Source organism: Tursiops truncatus, chromosome 17 (genome assembly GCF_011762595.2).
Source record: "Tursiops truncatus isolate mTurTru1 chromosome 17, mTurTru1.mat.Y, whole genome shotgun sequence".
Lineage (NCBI taxonomy): Eukaryota > Metazoa > Chordata > Mammalia > Artiodactyla > Delphinidae > Tursiops > Tursiops truncatus.
This window is the reverse complement of record NC_047050.1, coordinates 22,572,897-22,593,759: the sequence shown is the minus strand read 5'-3', so window position 1 is coordinate 22,593,759 and position 20,863 is coordinate 22,572,897. Positions and strand designations below refer to the sequence as shown.

Genomic DNA, 20,863 nt, shown 5'->3' with positions numbered 1-20,863 from the left:
TACAAAATCTCTTTGAGCTGCAGTCTTTTTATAAGTAAAATGGAGTTAATAATTCTGCAAGAATTGTTGAAAGACTTATATAAATGTAAAATATCCATCTGAGGCCTGGCATATGGTAGACACTAAATCAGTCACAACTACTTTTGCTATTCTGATTGGTATTTTCATCTAAGAAAGTTCAATTCCAAGAGGACAAGTTAACAGAAATCCAGAGAAGAGGTGATACTTGAAGTTAGATCCTATTTATTCTACCTCCAGGGAGCAATCTGTGGCCAGCAACCAAAGACATGGAGGAGAATGCCCAGTTCTCCATGGCAGGGCCTGGCAGAATCTGAGACATGTGGTCAGAGGTTCACACCAACAAGCTTGTTCAAAGGCAGGACATAGGTCCTACTGAAGAAATGTGTCAGAAATCCAGTTATATGGACTAGGCAAGTGTAAAGGAGTCATGGAAATGAGTAGCCATTGCAGTGCTCAGGATGCAATGGCCCACATACCAGATACCATATCTATAGGAGTGTTATGAATTCCAGTTTCCACTTCATAATGGACTAAGCCTATTGATAGTTTCCATAATCTGTTTCAGACTACCACAAGATCAAGATATTTTGAGTGTACAGCTTTAGAATCTGTGGTTGAGCTACACTGTGGAGAGACTAACCTAATCAAAATTGATTTCTCTTTTCCTGGTTGAGTAGTATGCTTACATTTGGGAGAGAATGACCGTATTTCCATAGCAGGAATACCTCAGAGCTTCACCACATTATAAGACATCTAGAGCCTTGTGGTAATGGATTGTAACATTTTACACTGCTTGTGTATATAAATAAATCCTATTGAAATAACCCTATTACTTCAAAAAAACAAAATGTCTAACTTTTCAAAATATAAAGTAACATTTTATGGTAGTGTTATTCTTACAAGCATCTATGGTAACAGAATTCTAATGTTCCCACCCCTGTGCACACATTCTGTAAAATTTTTCTCCTTTGCTATCGGTAAGACTTGTGGATATGATGGCATATCACTCCCATGATTATGTTACGTTATAAGGCTGAAGGAGATTTGCAGATATAATTAAGCTCCCTAATCAGTTGACTTTGAGTTAACGAAAAGAGAGATTATTGGGATGAACCTGAGCTAATCACGTGAACCCTTAAAAGAGGTAAAGAGATTCAAAGTGAGGGAGATTCTTATGCTACCCTTGAAGGAGCAAATTTCTATGTTTTGGAAAAGGCCATGTGGTAGGTAATAGCGAGTAGTCTCCAGGAGTTGAGAGCAGTCCCAAGTTGACATCCAGCAAGGTAGCAGGAACCTTGGTCCTACAACTGTATGGAACCAAAGGCTGGACAAAACTTAAATAAGTTTGGAAGAGGATCCTGAGGTCTGGATGAGCCCACGGCTCCACTCATCACGTGGTTTCAGCCTGGCAAGACCCTGAGCAAAGAATCTAATTATAAACATTCCCAGTCTTCTCAAACTGTGAGATAATAAGCAGATTATTGTAGGATACTGAATTTGTGGTAATTTGTCACACAGCAACAGAAAAAGAATACGTCTACTGCACAACCTTACTATGAATTTTAAATCTAATAGTACTGGAAGCCAACTAAAACTGCATGTAAATTCTTGGTTTTATGTCCGTAGGTTTGGCCAACTTTAATCAGGATTGAAAAGTTTAATGTGAGATTATTCTATGTCTAATGAAACTCTTTAATTTAAAATTAAATCTGAAATCTGAAACCAGTTAGATTTGGGTTATTTTTCACAAATTTCTGAATCACTTAAAATGTGATTTTAGAGAATTTATTTAAGGTACGTTCTTTAAAATCTTTTGTTCCAAAGTATGTAGAAGAAAAATCACAGATCATATGTTTTATGTTTGCTAAATACAGGAGCAGATTTCTGAGCTATCTAGCTTGCTAGATATCAGGGATTTCAGAATATTTTATGTATTAGAAAAAATTCTTTTGCGACACTTTTTATTCACTAAACCTGTGTAAATCAGAATCAATGGAAACCTAAAAAGAATAAGATGTACGTCTATTCTTGATGGGTGAATAACGCAGATCTATTTCAATCTAGACAATGGATATTCCCAGAGGTATTAAAATCAGTAAATTAATTAATGTCTGGCCATGTGAGAAAATGAATTCCTACCTTTTTGTTGACTTTTTGACTTTAGAAAAGCTTTTTGTTTTGCCATATGCTGCCTGGTTTTCATTCTCATTTATATGTAATGATATTGAGATTGTCATATTTTTCAGACTAATTGCAGTGCTTTATTTTATGTCTTTTCTGGAAGACCATAAGATGAATATACACTAGATTTAAATCTTTTTGGATGATTCAGAAGAGAAATGAACTTGAGATGTAAGGGAGGCCCTTCTAATCTGAACTATGTCACTGTAACTTTAATTTAAAACTTTTCTTCTACTAAAAACTCTACTTGATAAGAGTCAGTTATTTCACCTTCATCATGCCGCATGCTTTTTCTCCTTTTGCAAATGTCCTTCTGTTAAAAGACCTATACATTCAGCACCCTTTAAAAGGATGTTATCCCTTGTTTAACTTCAAAGTAAATGTTTGAAATAACAAGAGAAGTGCTAAAGTAGTGAATATAGGATTGTGTATGACTGAGCTTGACAATATGATAGTTGATTAGCTCTGATGTTTTTTATGCATTTGGAAAAAATTGCAGTGGTTCAGATTGCTTTTATGATCTGTTGCTTAAAATCAACAATAGTGATGTGTCTTTGAAAGAATATTTTCTCCCGTTTACTTCCATTGTCTTAGACTCCTAAGCAACACATGAGAGACTGATCTATAATTTTATAAGTAGCAAGGGTCTTTAAAGGACATTGATTAAGCATTTCTCCCCCTCCTCTGCCCTTAAGCTGTTTTCTCTCCAGAAGATCCCAGAAATGGAATATTTATTGAGACTGCCAGTGGGTTCCATTAGTTGGACTACACCTCATGGTTTACTAATGAGGCTAGGTTGTTTTAGCTGTCACTAATGATGATTTGAAAGAATGCTTTAATTATCTCTTTGCATTGATCGTGGTTGCTTTTCTTATGGCTTTAGTGCAACTATGTTGTACGATATCTTTCTTTCAGAGTATTTTTGTACTACTTGATATTTTGTTGTTGATGGTCATTCTACGTTGGCAGAAAAATAGAGTAAATTAGCTTTCCTGCTTGTCATTTGGGAGAAGATGATTTATAGAGTTTTACATTTAGTTAATTTCCTACCTCCCCCAACATATTGTGGGTAAACACCCAGGAGGCTACAGAGGTTGCTAAGCTTCTCTTTCACAAGGAAAAACATCATTTTGGATCATATCTACTTGCATCTAATAATGGCAATGTTCCTCCTTTTATTTGAAGTTTAGGCTACTTCTTTTTGTAAATAACTTGTATCATACAGTCTGATGTGTAGTCAGGTTAACCCATTCTTAGAGCTGTTAGATATTATTTCAGTCCCTATACTTGAGGATGTTTCTTCCTTTGTTTGCTTGTTGTTTCTAACTCAGATGTATTTGGCAGAAAGCTAAAATCTTTTGAGTACCCCCAGGGTCTGAGTCACCTCAGGATTTGGGCAAATTCCAGTGAAATGACTTTAGTAGAGCAGATGTTTAAATGATCTTCACTTGATAAATTTCACCAGAGATCATATCTTCTTCCATGATATAGTACAAAGCATGTAGGCTTTGAAAGAGACAGACCGGAGTCAGAAAGCATCCTTCTACTACTCCTGCTTATGTGAACTTGAGTAGGTTACTTAAGCTTGCCGAGCTTCAGGTTGCTAGTTGTAAAATGAGCATATTACTTATCTTTCCGTCTTCTTATGAAGATTAAAGATTACCATAGGGCTTCCCTGGTGGCGCAGTGGTTGAGAGTCTGCCTGCTAATGCAGGGGACGCGGGTTCGAGCCCTGGTCTGGGAAGATCCCATATGCTGCGGAACAACTAGGCCCGTGAGCCATAACTGCTGAGCCTGCGCGTCTGGAGACTGCTCTGCAACGAGAGAGGCCGAGATAGTGAGAGGCCCGTGCACCGCCATGAAGAGTGGCCCCCACTTGCCACAACTAGAGAAGGCCCTCACACGGAGATGAAGACCCAACACAGCCAAAAATAAATAAATAAATTAATTAATTAAAAAAAAAAAGGTAGATTACTTTAAAAAAAAAAAAAAGATTACCATAAGTAAAATATATGCAATGTAATACACGTATACATATATATGTATGTACATATACATATATATATGTACATATACATATATAAAATATATGTAAAACATTATTTATGATACACAGTAGGCCCTCAAATGTATGTTGTCTTCAGGAGAAGGTTCTTCTTTTTCATTTTCCTATGCTTTCATAAGAATAGTAACAAAAAATATCTTACATAACTTTATAGAAACTATCTTATGCACAAATAAAGAGTGAGTTCTCATCTACTCCTGCTCTCTTGATAGAATAAGTGTAAAAAAAATTGTAATGTTGTAGTTTCTAGGAGTAGTTAGAGCTTGATTAGCACTGTGGATTGATTTATATCATCACACTTATCTTTAGGATGAATTTAATGCTGAAGATGTGTGCAACTGAAATATTTCAGTTTTTTGCCTTCATTATTTATTTTTAATTTAATTTATTATTTGCAATTTTTACACAACTGGAGCAGAGCTGGCTTGATGAGCATTCCACTGAAAGTTATATTGATGGTAATTTATAATGAGCAATGAACAATGGGGATGAGGATATCTGGAGAATGAATGTCAGTCCCAGCTGATTTAACAGTGAATTCCCAAACAAGTTACTAGTTAAATTTTTAATTACACAGAGTTACATGTAGTCTTGTAGAATACTTAGAATTTCTTAAATGTTTCTTTTTTAATAATAAATATCCATGCATTATACTCTATGGCATCTTCTTACAAAGCTACAGTAATCAAGACAGTATGCTACTGGCACAAAACCAGAAATATAGATCAGTGGAACAGCATAGAAAGCCCAGAGATAAACCCACACTCCTATCATCACCTAATCTATGACAAAGGAGGCCAGAATATACAATGGAGAAAAGGCAGCCACTTCAATAAGTGGTGCTGGGAAAACTGGACAGCTACATGTAAAAGAATGAAATTAGAACACTCCCTAACACCATACACAAAAATAAACTCAAAATGGATTAGAGACCTAAATGTAAGGCCAGACACTGTAAAACTCTTAGAGGAAAACATAGGCAGAACACACTTTGACATAAACCACAGCAAGGTCTTTTTTGACCCACCTCCTAGAGAAATGGAAATAAAAACAAAAATAAACAAATGGGACCTAATGAAACTTAAAAGCTTTTGAACAGCAAAGGAACCCATAAACAAGACAAAAAGACAACCCTCAGAATGGGAGAAAATATTTGCATACAACTCAATGGGTGAGGATTAATCTCCAAAATATACAAACAGCTCAGGCAGCGCAATATCAAAAAACAAACAAACCAATCAAAAAACGGGTGGAAGACCTAAATAGACATTTCTTATAAGAAGACATACAGATGGCCAAGAGGCACATGAAAAGATGTTCAACATCACTAATTGTTAGAGAAATGCAACTCAAAACTACAATGAGGTATCACCTCACACCAGTTAGAAGAGGTACCATCAGAAAATCTACAAACAACAAATGCTGGAGAGAGTGTGGAGAAAAGGGAACCCTCTTGCACTGTTGGTGGGAATGTAAATTGATACAGTCACTATGGAGAACAGTATGGAGGTTCCTTAAAAAACTAAAAATAGAGCTACCATATGACCCAGCAATCCCACTACTGGCCTATACCCTGAGAAAACCATAATTCAAAAAGAGTCATGTATCACAATATTCATTGCAGTACTATTTACAATAGCCAGGACATGGAAGCAAGCTAAATGTCCATTGAAAGATGAATAGATAAAGAAGATGTGGTACATATATACAGCGGAATATTACTCAGCCATAAAAAGGAACAAAATTAGGTCTTTTGTAGAGACATGGATGGACCTAGAGACTGTCATACAGAGTGAAGTAAGTCAGAAAGAGAAAAACAAATATCGTATATTAACGCATATATGTGGAATCTGAAAAAATTGGTGTAAACGATCTTATGTACAAAGCAGAAATAGAGACACAGACATAGGGAAAAAACACATGGATACCAAGGGGTGGGAGTGGGATGAATCGGGAGATTGGGATTGACGTATATATACTATTGATACTATGTATAAAATAGATAAAAATTGAGCACCTACTATATAGCACAGGGAACTCTACTCAGTGCTCTGTGGTGACCTAAATGAGAAGGAAATCCAAAAGAGAGGGGATATATGTATACGTATAGCTGATTCACTTTGCTGTACAGTAGAAACTAACACAACCTTGTAAAGCAACTATACTCCAATAAACATTTAAATAAAGAATGCGATTCAAGGAATGGTTTGAGGGAATATTGTCACAAACACATATATGAAAGGGAGGGAAGACGTTTGAAGAGGATGAAGGATGAATGGATGAGAGATACATAGACTTCTCTTCGGAAACAGTGAACTCAAGACGGAGAGCATGGGGTAAAGCATGAGGGGAGGGGATATTGTGAATTCTATTATTATAGAGGTGGATGGAATTGATGTGCACACTCTTGTTAGCCAGGCACGAGCATTGAGATGCTAGCTCCCCTTTCCTGCCCTGTAGGGCGCGGTCAGCTAACTGCTACGCAGCAGGAAGCTGAAATAAGCTGAGTCATCCTTCCTGTGGCCACTGCGCTTGCGCTAAGTATACTAATGAGGTTTTAAAGTAGCGACCTATCCGATGCTGGCTCACAAATCGCACCATCGGCGAAAGCCAATCACAGAGCGACACATGTTCTTAATCCCTATATAAGCAGACTGCTCTAGGATTGCGGGGTCTTCCTTCCATCTTTCTTCAACCAAGCTGTGCTCCAATAAAGTGTGATACGAGAAGAATCTTGCGTGTGGCGGCTCGTTATTCTGCTGGTCGGAAACGGCCCGCCGCAAGTGGTGCCGAAACCCGGGAACTTCGCGCCCTGCATGGAGGACCGATTCAGAACTCGACACACGGAGTGGTAACCGTCGGTGAGTAGTCCAGTCAGGTATGTTTTTCGGGGGTTTGGAGCCTGAAGTTTTTACTTTCGCTTTTGTCCTTTTAGTGTTTCTCATGTTTTTCGTTTGCTTGTGGCTACGGTACCACCAGCCCGATCGAGTGTGTCTTCCCTGGCCGATAGATAAGTCAAGCATTTTTGGGAATAGTTCGTCCACGGAGCCTACAACTGATTTTCATGAGCCTATTCAAGCCCTTTTAAGGGACCGAGGGCTAAAGCTCTCTCATAAAAACATAAGTAGGCTGCTACAAGATATCGAAAGTGCCGCGCCGTGGTTTGGGGTATCAGGCAGCTTGACTGTTCCGTCATGGGAAAAACTCGGAAAAGACCTAAAGGAGTGTAACACAAGGGGAGAACTTTCTCGAGGCGCTCTCCCCTTGTGGAGCATGATACTTTCTTGCCTAAAGGAAGGAAAATGTGAAGAAATTATTCAACGAGGACGCAAGGCTCTTAGCATGTGTCAAGATAGCGCATCAGAGAATGAACAAACAGGGACTACGGTAGACAGGCCTGAAAATATGAAAAAAAAAAAAAAAAAAAAAAGGAAAAGCAAGAAACGGTGCCAGGATTATATCCAATCCTAGATGAGTTTAAGGAATTATATTTGTTTCAACCTGATATCTAATAGAGGGATAAGACGTAAGTTATAAGGCATGACCGCCCCTATAGAAGCCCGCGGAAATTTAAACCGCCGAGGCTTGGGTTTTTCTCAAGGGTCACTGAGTTTATGATTACATGGAGGACCACAACACCTGTGTGGGTACCTCAGTGGCCTTTGTCAAAGGAAAAGCTGGAGGCGGCATCCAAACTAGTGGATGAGCAGTTACAATTAGGGCATTTAGAACCCTCCTAGTCACCCTGGAATAATTAAGAAAAAATTAGGGAAATGGCGTCTTTTCTATTCCTTTGAATAGTCGAGATAAAGCCTCTTGTATGGAGTTGCTTGAACAGGCCTTAGGCGTTTTGATTAAATATTTAGGGAATGGGGGATTGTTTCTTGCTCCCGAGGGAATACAGAAGGGAGATGTTGTAAATTTTTTAGGAGCTGCTGTACATGGGGATAAGATAGTACCTCAAGAAATTGAGATTGCGACTAATTGCTTAGAAGCATTGAATGATTTTCGGAGGTTGCTTGGAGATGTGAATTGGATTCGGCCATATTTAAGTTTAACCCGCTTGGATCTAAAACCTTTGTTTAGTGTATTAGAGGGAAATCCTGATCTTAATTCCCCACGCCAATTGACCCCAGAAGCCCATCAGGCACTTCAAAAGGTAGAACAAGCTATTACAAATGCACAATTAGAACGCTGTGATGATTCTCAACCTGTTTGGATGTGTCCTTTTAATTTAATTTCCACACGCGCTCTAACAGCGCTAGACTCTACGACACAGGCTCAAGAGTTTCATAAGCTATATCATGTGTCATCTACAGTCTTAAGAAAAAAATTTAACATTACCAGAGCTTTGGCTAGGAATCATGTGTAAGAGTTGTTACCCAAAAGACTGGGGTTAACCCCAGAGGCATTCCAAAAGCTTTGCTCTTTTTTGTCAAAAAATGCAGGTGATTCATATTACAGGCTTGCCCTATAATCCACAAGGCCATGGCCGACGAAAAGCCCAAGGAAGGAGTCAAGACTGAGAACAACGATCATATTAATTTGAAGGTGGCGGGGCAGGATGGTTCTGTGGTGCAGTTTAAGATTAAGAGGCATACACCACTTAGTAAACTAATGAAAGCCTATTGTGAACGACAGGGTTTGTCAATGAGGCAGATCAGCTTAAAGAACTCTTAATAAAACAAAAAGGGGGAATCGCAGAGAACTGTACCCCTAGACAGAGACTTTCACTTGCCTTATTTACCATAAATTTTTTACATTTAAATGATGATAAAGAAACCTCTGCTGAACGCCATGTGGCAACAAACCATAAAAAATATGGCAAAGTGATGTGGAAAGATGTGTTGTCCAATCAATGGAAGGGCCCGGATCGTGTTATTACTCGATCCAGGGGATCTCTTTGTGTCTCCCCACAGGATCAAGATCCGATCTGGGTGCCATCAAGACTGACGAGAATTGTTGAAGAAAACTTCAGAGAAGATGCTGAGTTGGATGTTCCTGATGATTCTTAATCGAAGTCTTTGTATTAGTTGGAATTCCACAAAGGATTATTCAAATTGTGCAACTGAGTGCTGCCGGGCTGGAGCCCGTTGCCTTTGGAGATTTTGCCTCTTGGCTCTCTTCTGCCTTTTCTTTCTTTGGGGAGTGGGTGGGGGTAGGAATCTTTGGAGTCTGCTGTGTATTTGGGATTATGCTGTGTCTCTGGTTGGTCTGTCGTGTGCGCATCAGGGCACATCGAGATAGGGTCCTGCTCACTCAGGCACTTCTGGCTATTAATGAAGGAGATTCTCCCGCAGCCTGGCTCTCCGCCCTGAATAATTCGAAATGATTGCCCTTGCACAGAGAGGCCTTGTTGCCATTGCACCTCTATAGGGAGTCATTCATTCATTGTCCTGATTGCCCTTGCACAGAGAGGCCTTGTTGCCATTGCACCTCTATAGGGAGTCATTCATCCATTGTCCTGATTGCCCTTGCACAGAGAGGCCTTGTTGCCATTGCACCTCTATAGGGAGTCATTCATTCATTGTCCTGATTGCCCTTGCACAGAGAGGCCTTGTTGCCATTGCACCTCTATAGGGAGTCATTCATTCATTGTCCTGATTGCCCTTGCACAGAGAGGCCTTGTTGCCATTGCACCTCTATAGGGAGTCATTCATTCATTGTCCTGATTGCCCTTGCACAGAGAGGCCTTGTTGCCATTGCACCTCTATAGGGAGTCATCCATTGTCCTGATTGCCCTTGCACAGAGAGGCCTTGTTGCCATTGCACCTCTATAGGGAGTCATTCATTGTCCTGATTGCCCTTGCACAGAGAGGCCTTGTCGCCATCGCACCTCTATAGGGAATCAGCCATTATTCTGAGTCTCAAACATGCCAACAGAAAACTGCCCTCGAACAGTGAGCACATCATGAGGTGAACACTTGTACGGGCTACATTCTGTTTGGTGTTCTAATAAATAAAAAAGGGGGAGATGTAGGGCGCGGTCAGCTAACTGCTACGCAGCAGGAAGCTGAAATAAGCTGAGTCATCCTTCCTGTGGCCACTGCGCTTGCGCTAAGTATACTAATGAGGTTTTAAAGTAGCGACCTATCCGATGCTGGCTCACAAATCGCACCATCGGCGAAAGCCAATCACAGAGCGACACATGTTCTTAATCCCTATATAAGCAGACTGCTCTAGGATTGCGGGGTCTTCCTTCCATCTTTCTTCAACCAAGCTGTGCTCCAATAAAGTGTGATACGAGAAGAATCTTGCGTGTGGCGGCTCGTTATTCTGCTGGTCGGAAACGGCCCGCCGCACTGCCCTACTTGATAAGTCATTTCAATAACGTCTGCATTTGACAGAAGGCATTTTGAAGACATGAGAATTGTGCCGGAGAAATATTGGAATATAAAGAAGAATTTGTACCCTCTGACCAGGAAACTAGAAAGTGTCTTGAGGATAGGAACATGGGGAATCTAGGAATGCAAATAATTTCATGCTCTAATCAGCCAAGAGTTACTGGTTCCTGTCCTCATGGTGTTTTCAGAGTGCTGTATAGTGATTAATAAGCAAATTAAAGTACTTAAACTTTTGAAGGACATATTAAATCAATGGATCTCCATCCAAACTGTGTATTACCCATTCACCTCCACCTGCAGCCTCATCTGTCAGGCCAATCACCATGTCCTGAAAAGATAGACAATCACATAGCATGAAGAAGAATGCAGTGCAAAAAGAGGTACAGAATCAAAGCATTCATCCAGATTTATCTTTTCTAATTCAACATCTTCGTTTTGGGAATTAAAAGAGCAGTTTATATTTTATACAGTAAAAGAGTACAAAAGAGAGAAACCCATTTGTTGGGGTTACTGTGGTCAAAATGACATGTAGTATGTCATCTTGTTCTCCAGCCCCATACCTCAGTATTTATTACTTTGGGAAGAGGGAGTCAGGGGGGCCTGGTCAAGTTTTCATATCTGTTAACATAGGAAGAGGTGTTGACATTGTTCTTTTTATTCTATTTTTAGATTTTATTTATTTATTTATTTATTTTAGGTAAGCTACTTTTTATTGAAGTTAATTGACTTACAATATTATATTAGTTTCTGGTGTACAACATAGTGATTTGATATTCTTATACGTTAGGAAATGATCACCATGATAAATTTAGTTACCAACCAACACCATATAAAGTTATTACAAAATTATCGACTATATTCCCTGTGCTGTAAAATTCATCTCTGTTATTTATTTTATAATTGGAAGTTTATACTGTCTTTTTAGATCCTTTTGTCACCTGATGATTTCTGGATCTTCCATGTTATTTGTCCCATACAGGGAATGAATGAGTTAACGTGATGGATATGACCCTAGTCTTCAGAAGTTGGTGACATACCAACTTCCTGGCTCTGCCCACTTGGTTTAGCACAGAGACTTTGTAGTATTAGTCTTCTGCTCTGTTGATGTCAGACATATGAGCTGGATTAAAGATTTGCTCAGCTTCTAATCTAGAATTTGTGCCAAAACTGGGAAATGTTCCCAGATTTGATAGGGCATCCATCATTATTGTTAATAATTCTCAGATCTTCCATTTTTGGAATTTATTTGCTTTCTAAAAATTTGTCTGACAAACCTTCTTGTTTTTTTTCTTCAAGTTTTCTCAATGGGGAATTTTTGTAGTTTTATGTATCCCCTCCAAAACATACCTTAACCCTCTTTGTATCTGTCCTGACTATGAACTTTGGCCTGACAGATGCATCCAATGCCTAAAAGAATATTCCAAAAGTGAATTTTCATTGGCTCCATTTTCACGTACCTCAGGTAATTGTCTGTTTATATTTTAAAGCATCACACAATTCTAATTAATTTTAGACATCAGGGGATATGCAAATAGTATAAGCACTGATTCATCTTTAAGTGTGAAAAAAAGCTACTTAAAATTCATTATATCCCACTAAAATAATTTTGAATAAATAAGAGTTTTCAAAGGCTGTTCCACCCCAAGATTTCCCCCCAGAGTTTCAAAATAAATATATCTTTCATTAGTAACAAGGAATTCTTTTAGTCCCACCAAGGAGCTGATGAAATAATCCTAACTGAAGAGCCACTTATGACTAAGGCAGTCACTGATGGGACAGGTCTCCTCAAAGACATTTACATTCATCTTCCTTGTTATAAGAACTCTGATTTTATTCAGATATGGGGGGATCCATATATTTTAGGGAGTGAAGTATATATGCTAAACCAATATATATTTCCATTGTCTTTGTTAGAATTTCATGTCATAAAATCCTGACCTATCACAGGTGAGGGTAAGTTTCTTAGGAAAGTAATCTTTACTTTTAAAAAGATACTTAGGACAGCATATGTCCCCTTTTTTCTTTGCATTGGACTTTGTGGTATAGGGACACAATGCTTGGAGATACTGTGGTCATTCTAATACAATGAGAAGTGAAGCCTACAGTTGTCAAGAGCAATCTTTATATTAGAATACTGATTTAACTGATGATCTATTTTGGGACATCTTATTACATGAAATAATAAATTTGCCTTATTATGTATAAAAATGTTACACCAGTTTTACTAAGGTATAATTGACATACAATAAATTGTACTTTAAGGTGTGCAGTTTGACAAGTTTTGACATCTCTACATACTTATGAAATCACACAATCAATATAATGGACATATCTACTACCCCAGAAGTTTCCTGTGTACCTGTCTTTGACATTGCCTGTGGTCCAGTGTCTTGAAAAGCCACTCTTTCATATAATTTGTCTATTTTTAAAATTTTTTCAGGCAAGGTGGAAAATGCCGTTCCTGTTACCCCATCTTGGCCAGGAGAAAGTCTCATATAAACTAATTTTGTTTTGCTTAGTTATTTTTATTTGCAGCTAAAAACAATCTTATATATCCTGACTTGAAGAAATAGATGAAACTTTTGAAAATTATTTATTTGGCAAGAAAATCTACTTGTTTATTTATTTATATAACTTTCTTACATGTCTATTCCTTACTCATAATTGAAGGGTAGGGGCACATCCCAGTTTATTAGTAAAAATTGTTATATTTAAACATATCTAGAAGTTTTTATGTTACATTTGAAAGGAGGAAAAGAAGTAGAATTTTATAACTGATTCTTTATAAGAAAATGCTAGTTGACTTTGAGGTTATTTAGCACATGCAGCAGAGGTTGTGAACTCATGACCCAAAGGCCTATGTGGTCTGCAGGCAAGTTTTATTTGGCTCTCGCTATCTTGGTTCTTATGATATCTTTTTTTTTTAAATATCTTATTTATTTATTTGGCTGCGTCAGGTCTTTGTTGTGGCATGTGGGATTTTGCTGCAGTGTGCGGGCTTCTCTCTAGCTGTGGTGCCTGGGTTCTAGAGTGCATGGGCTTAGTTGTCCTGTGGCATGTGGGATCTTAATTCCCCAGCCAGGGCTTGAACCATGTCCCTTTCATTGGAAGGCAGATTCTTAACCACTGAACCACCAGGGAAGTCCTGGTCCTTAAGATATTGCTAAAATATATACATGTTGCTATCATTAAAAAATGTTGGAGAATTTAAATGGAAATCTAGATTTCCAGCTTCGCTTAAGACACTTTGAGTATCTAGAGCTACTCATAAAGTATTTCAACAAAGCAGCAAAGTGTTGGAGCTGAGTAGTGGCTGCCTCCTTTAGATGTACATGCATCCCTTAGCTTACCACAGTCTATACCACAGCTTGTAGTCTCTTATACGAGACACTCACTCATACATCATATGTCTGATGATTGAAGAGACTTGTTTGAACTTTCTCCAATATACAGATTATCTCTGGATCCAACTTCTCTCTACTGTCTTTCTAGATTTATTGTACAATGAATTGTAAAAAGCCTCTGAAATTCAGTGAAGTAAAACAAACAGAAATTCTTTATCTTTTCCTAATCAGTCTCCTTTTTTGGAAGATTGAGGAGGAGAATTTCTTTGTGACTTCTCTCTCTACCTCCTTAGTAAATATGGACATGTTCTTATTCCTCCTCATTTGCTTTTTGTCCATCCTTTTGGTGAAAAAAGGGCACAACATAGCTTTGCATCTAATTTTTAAAAACATTCCTATTCATTGAAATATGCGGACATATTTTCTGGCACCTGCAACTGGCTTCCTCACAGGATCTCTACTCAAAATGTACATATATCACCTGGTTTAAGGATAATCAGCACCAAGTAAGATTGGAAACTTAACATGGTGCAGTGACACTCCAGGGTTGAGTTTTGGTTACTATCTAATTTATAGTTTTTGTTTCTATATGGGATTTGTTTGTAGTGGATAATTCATCATGTGACCATTTCACTTCTCCAATTATGGTTGGGCCATCTTTTTAACTCCACCTCAGAATTAAAATGTTGTATAGCCTAGTTATTTTGTTTGCCTACATGATTATAATATTCTTGACTTAAATAAATAGTATAAAATTGTAATAAAGAACATCAAGTTTCCAATTTTCAAATCTCAGTTTTCAGGTATGAAATGTAATCTGAAGGGGATAATTCATAAGAAATATATAAGCTTCATCTTTTAGTCTTCAGATCCTCTGACTTCTTCTTGAATTCTAAAACACAGGTTTATAAATGTGCATTGTATCTCTTGTGGCACCTATGCTAGCCTTCACATTTGCGTGATTCATAGTTCTGGCTTTTGACTTCCATTTAATGCAGTGGTTCTCAGTCTAGGGTGATTTTGCCCACCTATGGGGATGTTTGGGAAGGTCTAAAGATTTATTTGGTTGTCACACTAGGAAACCTACTGGGTCAAGACCAGGGAGGTTTTTAAACACCCTACAATGCACAGTGCAGCTTCCTACAACAAATAACTATCTGACCCTAAATGACAGTAGTGCTGAGGTTGAGAAGCTCTGATGTAGAGAGTTTTGAAAAACCCATAGTTGATACAATACTCTGAAAAAAAAAAAAGATGACCCAATTTTATTGAATACACAGTATGTGCCACATGCTGGTTTAAGATTTTTACATGCTTAAATGAGTTAATCTTCAGAAAATTCCAGCAAATGTAGGTAATTATAACTTACATTTTATAATGACAAGTTAAAGTAATTTGCATCACTTCATACTGATAGTAAGTTGTGGAGCCAGTTTTCAACCCTTGGAGATCCAATTACAGAATTTACTTACCTGATCATTCTGTTCTGCTTCCAAGACTTTCAACTGCAAGAGTCTCACCAATAGAGAAAAGTGTTTGAAGGGAATTTGCAAAAGGCCTGAAGTTCTCAGAAAATAAAGTTTATACTATCAAAAAAAATGGTTGGACAGATAGAATGATATTGTAAGAGCCTATTTTATAATCATAAAGGAGATAATTTTTGATGGCTCAGGGAAGACAATAAAGTGAACAACTAGAAAAAGACAATTGGACTCCCTAAGTCCAATTAGAGGAAAGGAGATAGAGACCCTCGTTGGGTTTAGGAGGTATTTGAGAACAGAGTGAGCCTGTATTTCACCTGCTAGGGAGTAGCCTTACACAGAAATTTGCACACCAGCTTGGTATGTCAGGATGGAGAATCCAGGCTGAGATTATGCCCAAGTCAGGGAATGTTTATCAGGGGGTAATGCTGAGACAACACCTGCTATCTCCACTTCTCCACCCCCCAAACTGTGTCACCTTCATCTCAAAATGGCATGGGAGAGGATGCAGAAGTTGCCAATTGCTCAGACTGAGAAAGCTCTAAAAACTAGAAGACATCATAGTAATGGTGAGGTGATACCATCTATAAATGTGGTGTGTGGACCCTAGCAGCCAGGCTCCATGAAGAAGCTGGGACTTCAGCAGTAGATGGCAGTAAAGATAGATGTCAATGAGCAAAGATTACATCCTATAAGGATCAAAGCTGACACTGGTTAAATATGAAACATACACCTTCTCTTCTCCCAGCATGTTATGCTAATATTTCAGGCTGCCTTAGCTCTGTGGAGATGAAGGGAACAGGAGAATCCTGATTTTGAGTTTTGCAATGGAAATGACTGAATAACACTAATTGGGATTAAATATGCCTCCAACAGTGTGATGGAGACATGATAAAAATAGTTTGGTGAAGAAAATAAATTTACATTTTTGAATTCCAGAGTATCATGTCTTTGAAATTCAATTCTCCTACATGTATCTATGCAACATGCAAATAAGGAGTGGAAGCTAATAACATTTCCAAGAGAAAAACGTGTGACCTTCTGGTTTGCAATCTTTCTCTACTTCAATCTATCCCTTATACTACTGCTTAAAGAATATTTTAAAAATACTTCTTTGCACACATCACCTAAGCTTCCCAAATTTCAGGGTTTCCCTTAGTTTATAGATAAAATCTAGACTTTATGCTAACCTTACACAATTGGGTTCCTGTGTAACTGTTTCCAACTCTAACTGCTATTTCTCCCTCCAACCCCAGGCAAGATTCTCCCTTTTACCCAAGCCTATTAGATTTCTTACAGATACCTGGACACGACTTACCTCTTTGTCTTGGATCATAACACTCTCCTCGTCTGGAATGTCTTTTTCCCTCCTTTCTGTACATTTAATTATAAATCTCTTTCAAAATCTATACTCATGTCACACATGGTTTATGAAGTTTTCTCCAAATGCCCCAATCCTAATTCCTATGAACTGCTACAGAAATGACAGCTATATACTCATTGGCATGTGGACAATCTGGCTATGCTTTTATCAAGGATTTTATTTGAATTGCAAAGAGGTCTCAGTTTTTCTCTCTATAATTGCTCACATTTTGAATGCTGAGCTTCCAGCCACCATAATTCTTTATGGCTCCTAATTTACTTCTTCACAGATTCATGCAATGCTCAATTTAAAAGCTTCCTTCTTTCAATGCATTATCTTTAAAATAACTTTTACTCAGGAATCACTTTACTTTCCCTGTAATGTGCTCTCTGAATTGTAGTCAAGAAGTGAGAATTGTAACAAAGATAATCACAGCTTTTAGGGTTAAGAGACATCAACCAGATAGGATGCTACCTGGAAAAGTTTTCCTTTCTGTGCAGAAGTTACCTTTATCAAACAACCCTCCCCATCTAGGATAGAGAAGCATGTTTTGTGTGTACTTTGTGTGGATCATAAATGGTTGAGATAATTAATAAGCAGCTGATATTAAAAGGTAAGTTAGGATGAATTAATTTTAGCAGGAATCCTCTTATCTTATCCAAAGAAATTGGGTTATATATTTGGTCAATTAATCCAGTCAAATGTGAAAGTATAATATGGTTTTGTGCAGTGAAGAATTAAGTTAACTTAAAGACAGGTCTGGCCTTTCCCTTTGGCTGCTGGGAGGTGATCTTTAGTCTCCTGGGACGTCCTACCTAATAGAAGTGTCTTTTTTCCTGGAGGAAGGGACTGAAGACTAAAGGTATCAGCCTGAGCCTCTAGGAGAGACTGGAGACCAAAGGACAGCCACATGGGTGGTATGTGATAGAGCCCCAATAAAAACTCTGGACACTAAAGGCTTGGGTGTCCAGAGTTGGAAATACTTCCTGGTTGGCAATACTCTGTACATACTGTCATGCATCAATGCTGGGAAAGTACTACATTCAAGATTCCTTGGGGAGAGGATAGAAGAAACTCCACATTTGCTACCTTTCTTGGACTCTTCACTGTGCTTCTTCCTTGGCTTATATTAACTTGTACCCTTTCCCTGCTGTAAACGATAACTGAATATAACAGCATTTAGTAAATTACTTGAGTCCTTCTAGTGAGTTATTTAACCTGAAGGTGGTTGAGGGACTCTCCATCCTACTGAATTTCAATCAGTTTTAGAAGTGAGGGTAGTCTCGTGTGCACTGTAATTTTGCAGTTGGCTAAACTCAACACAGGTGTTCATCAGAGATATCCATAAATATTTAAAGTCTACTTCTTCTAGGCATATTGTAATATATATATAGAATGTGTGATAAACTGTTGTTTGAAATGACTGAAATTTGTAGATTGTAACTCCAGTGTAACCTAGACATCTAGCTGATGAACATACAAAAAAATCCTTTGGCTTAAATTTGAAACACAGAAGGGCAAATTTATTTGCCTATATTTTGAAAGGCATTTTCTATGAGTATGGACTCAGTGGTGATAGGTCTGTGGCATCTTTTTTGAATAAATCAATCCCATAACTCACTATTTAGTATCCAATTATTATTTCTCTGAAAGTTGAGCACAATCAATCTCAGAGCAGGATCCTTCTAGATTTCCTCCCTTATTTTTGTACTTATTTCATGTGTATGTGTAATATTTCCTTGAGTACTGTAATCATAATACAAATACAACAGACAAACTGGTTTGGAACTGCATATGATAAACTCTTATTAGGCATACAATTAAACTGCAAGAGGAAGTATTCAGACATACAAAAGGGTAGTTTAGGGTTGGAGAGTATTTTGTGTTCTGTGAGCATCTGTATTTAGGTTTTACATAAGAAATGGAAAATGTTAGTTTATAAGACAAATTAAATGGTGGTCAGTTAGGAGAGCTTCTGCAGTAATCAATTAAAAAGATAAGGTTGGGAGGTCAATACTCATACTTTGATATAGTTCACAAACTATAAACATCAGACAGTATTTTAAATTACAACACCTGATCTGTTTGCTTTTTTAACCTTTAATTTCTGTTCTGTTTTCCTTTGTTTCACTTAAATTATGGAGTGTCCCAGAAACTTATTATCAAGAGAAAGACTCAACAGCACAAATGAGAAAATAGGAAACTTTTTGTATTATTAACAGTTTAATCTCTGACTCAAGATAGTATATAGTTATAAAATAATTTGCATGTTTTAAAAATAAATTTAGAATTCTTAATGTATACCTGAGGAGTGTGAAGAATTAATCCAATTAATGTTTGTTTACAACAAGTAGTTATAGAGGAGTGGCTTGACTTACCCATCTGGTCCATTTTTCTTATCACTATGCTTTCTTGTCAATTCAAGTCTAGAAAATGATCACACACCTAACCACTACTGTTTTCTTTCACCACTAAGCCTATTTGCTCCTTGTTTTATCACCTTATCTAGCAAATGTTGACTTTTCTTTTGCAAACTCCCTGACAATTTTTTTCATAGGCTCTTCTGTAATCTGCTTTTTTCTCTCAGTAAAAATTTTGACCATTTTTCTAGGTCAAGAAATATAGGGCTAAATCATAATTTTAAACGAATACATAGTAACCTGATATGTGAATGTGTGTGTCTACACCATAAAATATTTAAAAAAAATAACCAGTTACTTTTCAGTAGAGGGGAATTGGGGTAACTACCTGACTTTGCTCTGCCCTCTGGCCCTTGGCTTAGTTGATTGCTCCAGGGGTGGAAACACTGATGCCTGAAAGTTCACAAGTATATACATAAATTTCACATCTGTTTTCATTTAACTTGCTTATCAATCATGTCCTTTCAATTTAACAACTGTTGTTTCCTTTGAAAACTGGAGAATGTTATCATATCATTGTTTTTATTTTAAAAATAATTTCATCTCTAGTTTTCTTTCTTCTCTCTATATGAGATTCCTATTACTAGGACTGAGGGTGCTCTTCTTTTTTAAGTTACTATAATTATGTAACAAATTACTCCGGAACTTAGTTCTTCAAAAGAACCTTTTAATTTTACTCATGACTTTGTAAATTGGGATTTTTGGAAACACTTTTTGTTAGGCGGGTCCCACTTGGGGATTCTAATGGAGTTGCAGCAGACTCAGCTGGGATTGTAGTTATCTGAAGACTCTGTTGGGCTGGAAATTCAAAATAAATCATTCATAAGGTGGTAATTGATGCAGGCTGTTAGCTGAAAGCTCAGGGGCAGCTGTCAACTGGAGCGGATGCACGTGACTTCTTCATGTGGCTTGGACACCACTTGATTTCTTTCTGCAGAAATTTGTTGAATTCCCTAAGCTTCTGATGACCCTCACTTCATCATATGGTGGTTTTGTATTATGTCTTTTGGATATTCCTTTGCTACTATGTTTTTTAACATCAATATTTTAAGGACGCATGACATAGTTACAAAAATGTGCACAGATTTTTTTAACTCAATGAATTTTCATAAAGTGAACATATCCATGGAATTGTACCTAGATCAATATGTAGAACATTACCAGCATCACAAAAGTCCCCAATCCCAGTGTCTCTTCTAGAACCCCTCTCCTCTATCCTAATTTCAAATCCATTGATTAATTTTGCTTGCTTTTGGGTTAATTTTAATGGAATCACAGAGTATATACTCTGAATGTAGCTCTTTTTTACTAGATGCTATGTTTGTGGGAGCCAATCACACTGTAATATATGTTGTTTCATTCACCTTGTTATATTATTACATTGTATGAAATGTCATAATTTAATTTGGCGTTTTTATTGTTAATGTACATTTTGCATTTTTTGGCTTTTATCAATAGTGACCCTACAATTTAGTAATTCTAGTAGCTTATCATTCTTTTGAATTTTCTACCTACACAATTCATTTGTGAATACTGACTTTACAATGCCTTTATGAAGCTGTTGGGTGGGAGAAAATATAGATGCACTTACTTAGACTGACTTCTTGACCAGACATGTACACATTTTACATATAGACAATTTAC

General features: G+C 37.5%; 1 long non-coding RNA gene across 1 annotated transcript; it reads right to left on the bottom strand.

The window, feature by feature from the left end:
* Positions 1-9,142: 9,142 nt before the first annotated feature.
* LOC141276900 (uncharacterized) lies at positions 9,143-10,360 on the bottom strand. Its single transcript, XR_012327227.1, has 2 exons — positions 9,976-10,360; positions 9,143-9,635 (listed from the first exon to the last, which is right to left on the bottom strand). It is a non-coding gene; the product is annotated as an uncharacterized lncRNA (long non-coding RNA).
* Between the last annotated feature and the right edge of the window lie 10,503 nt (positions 10,361-20,863).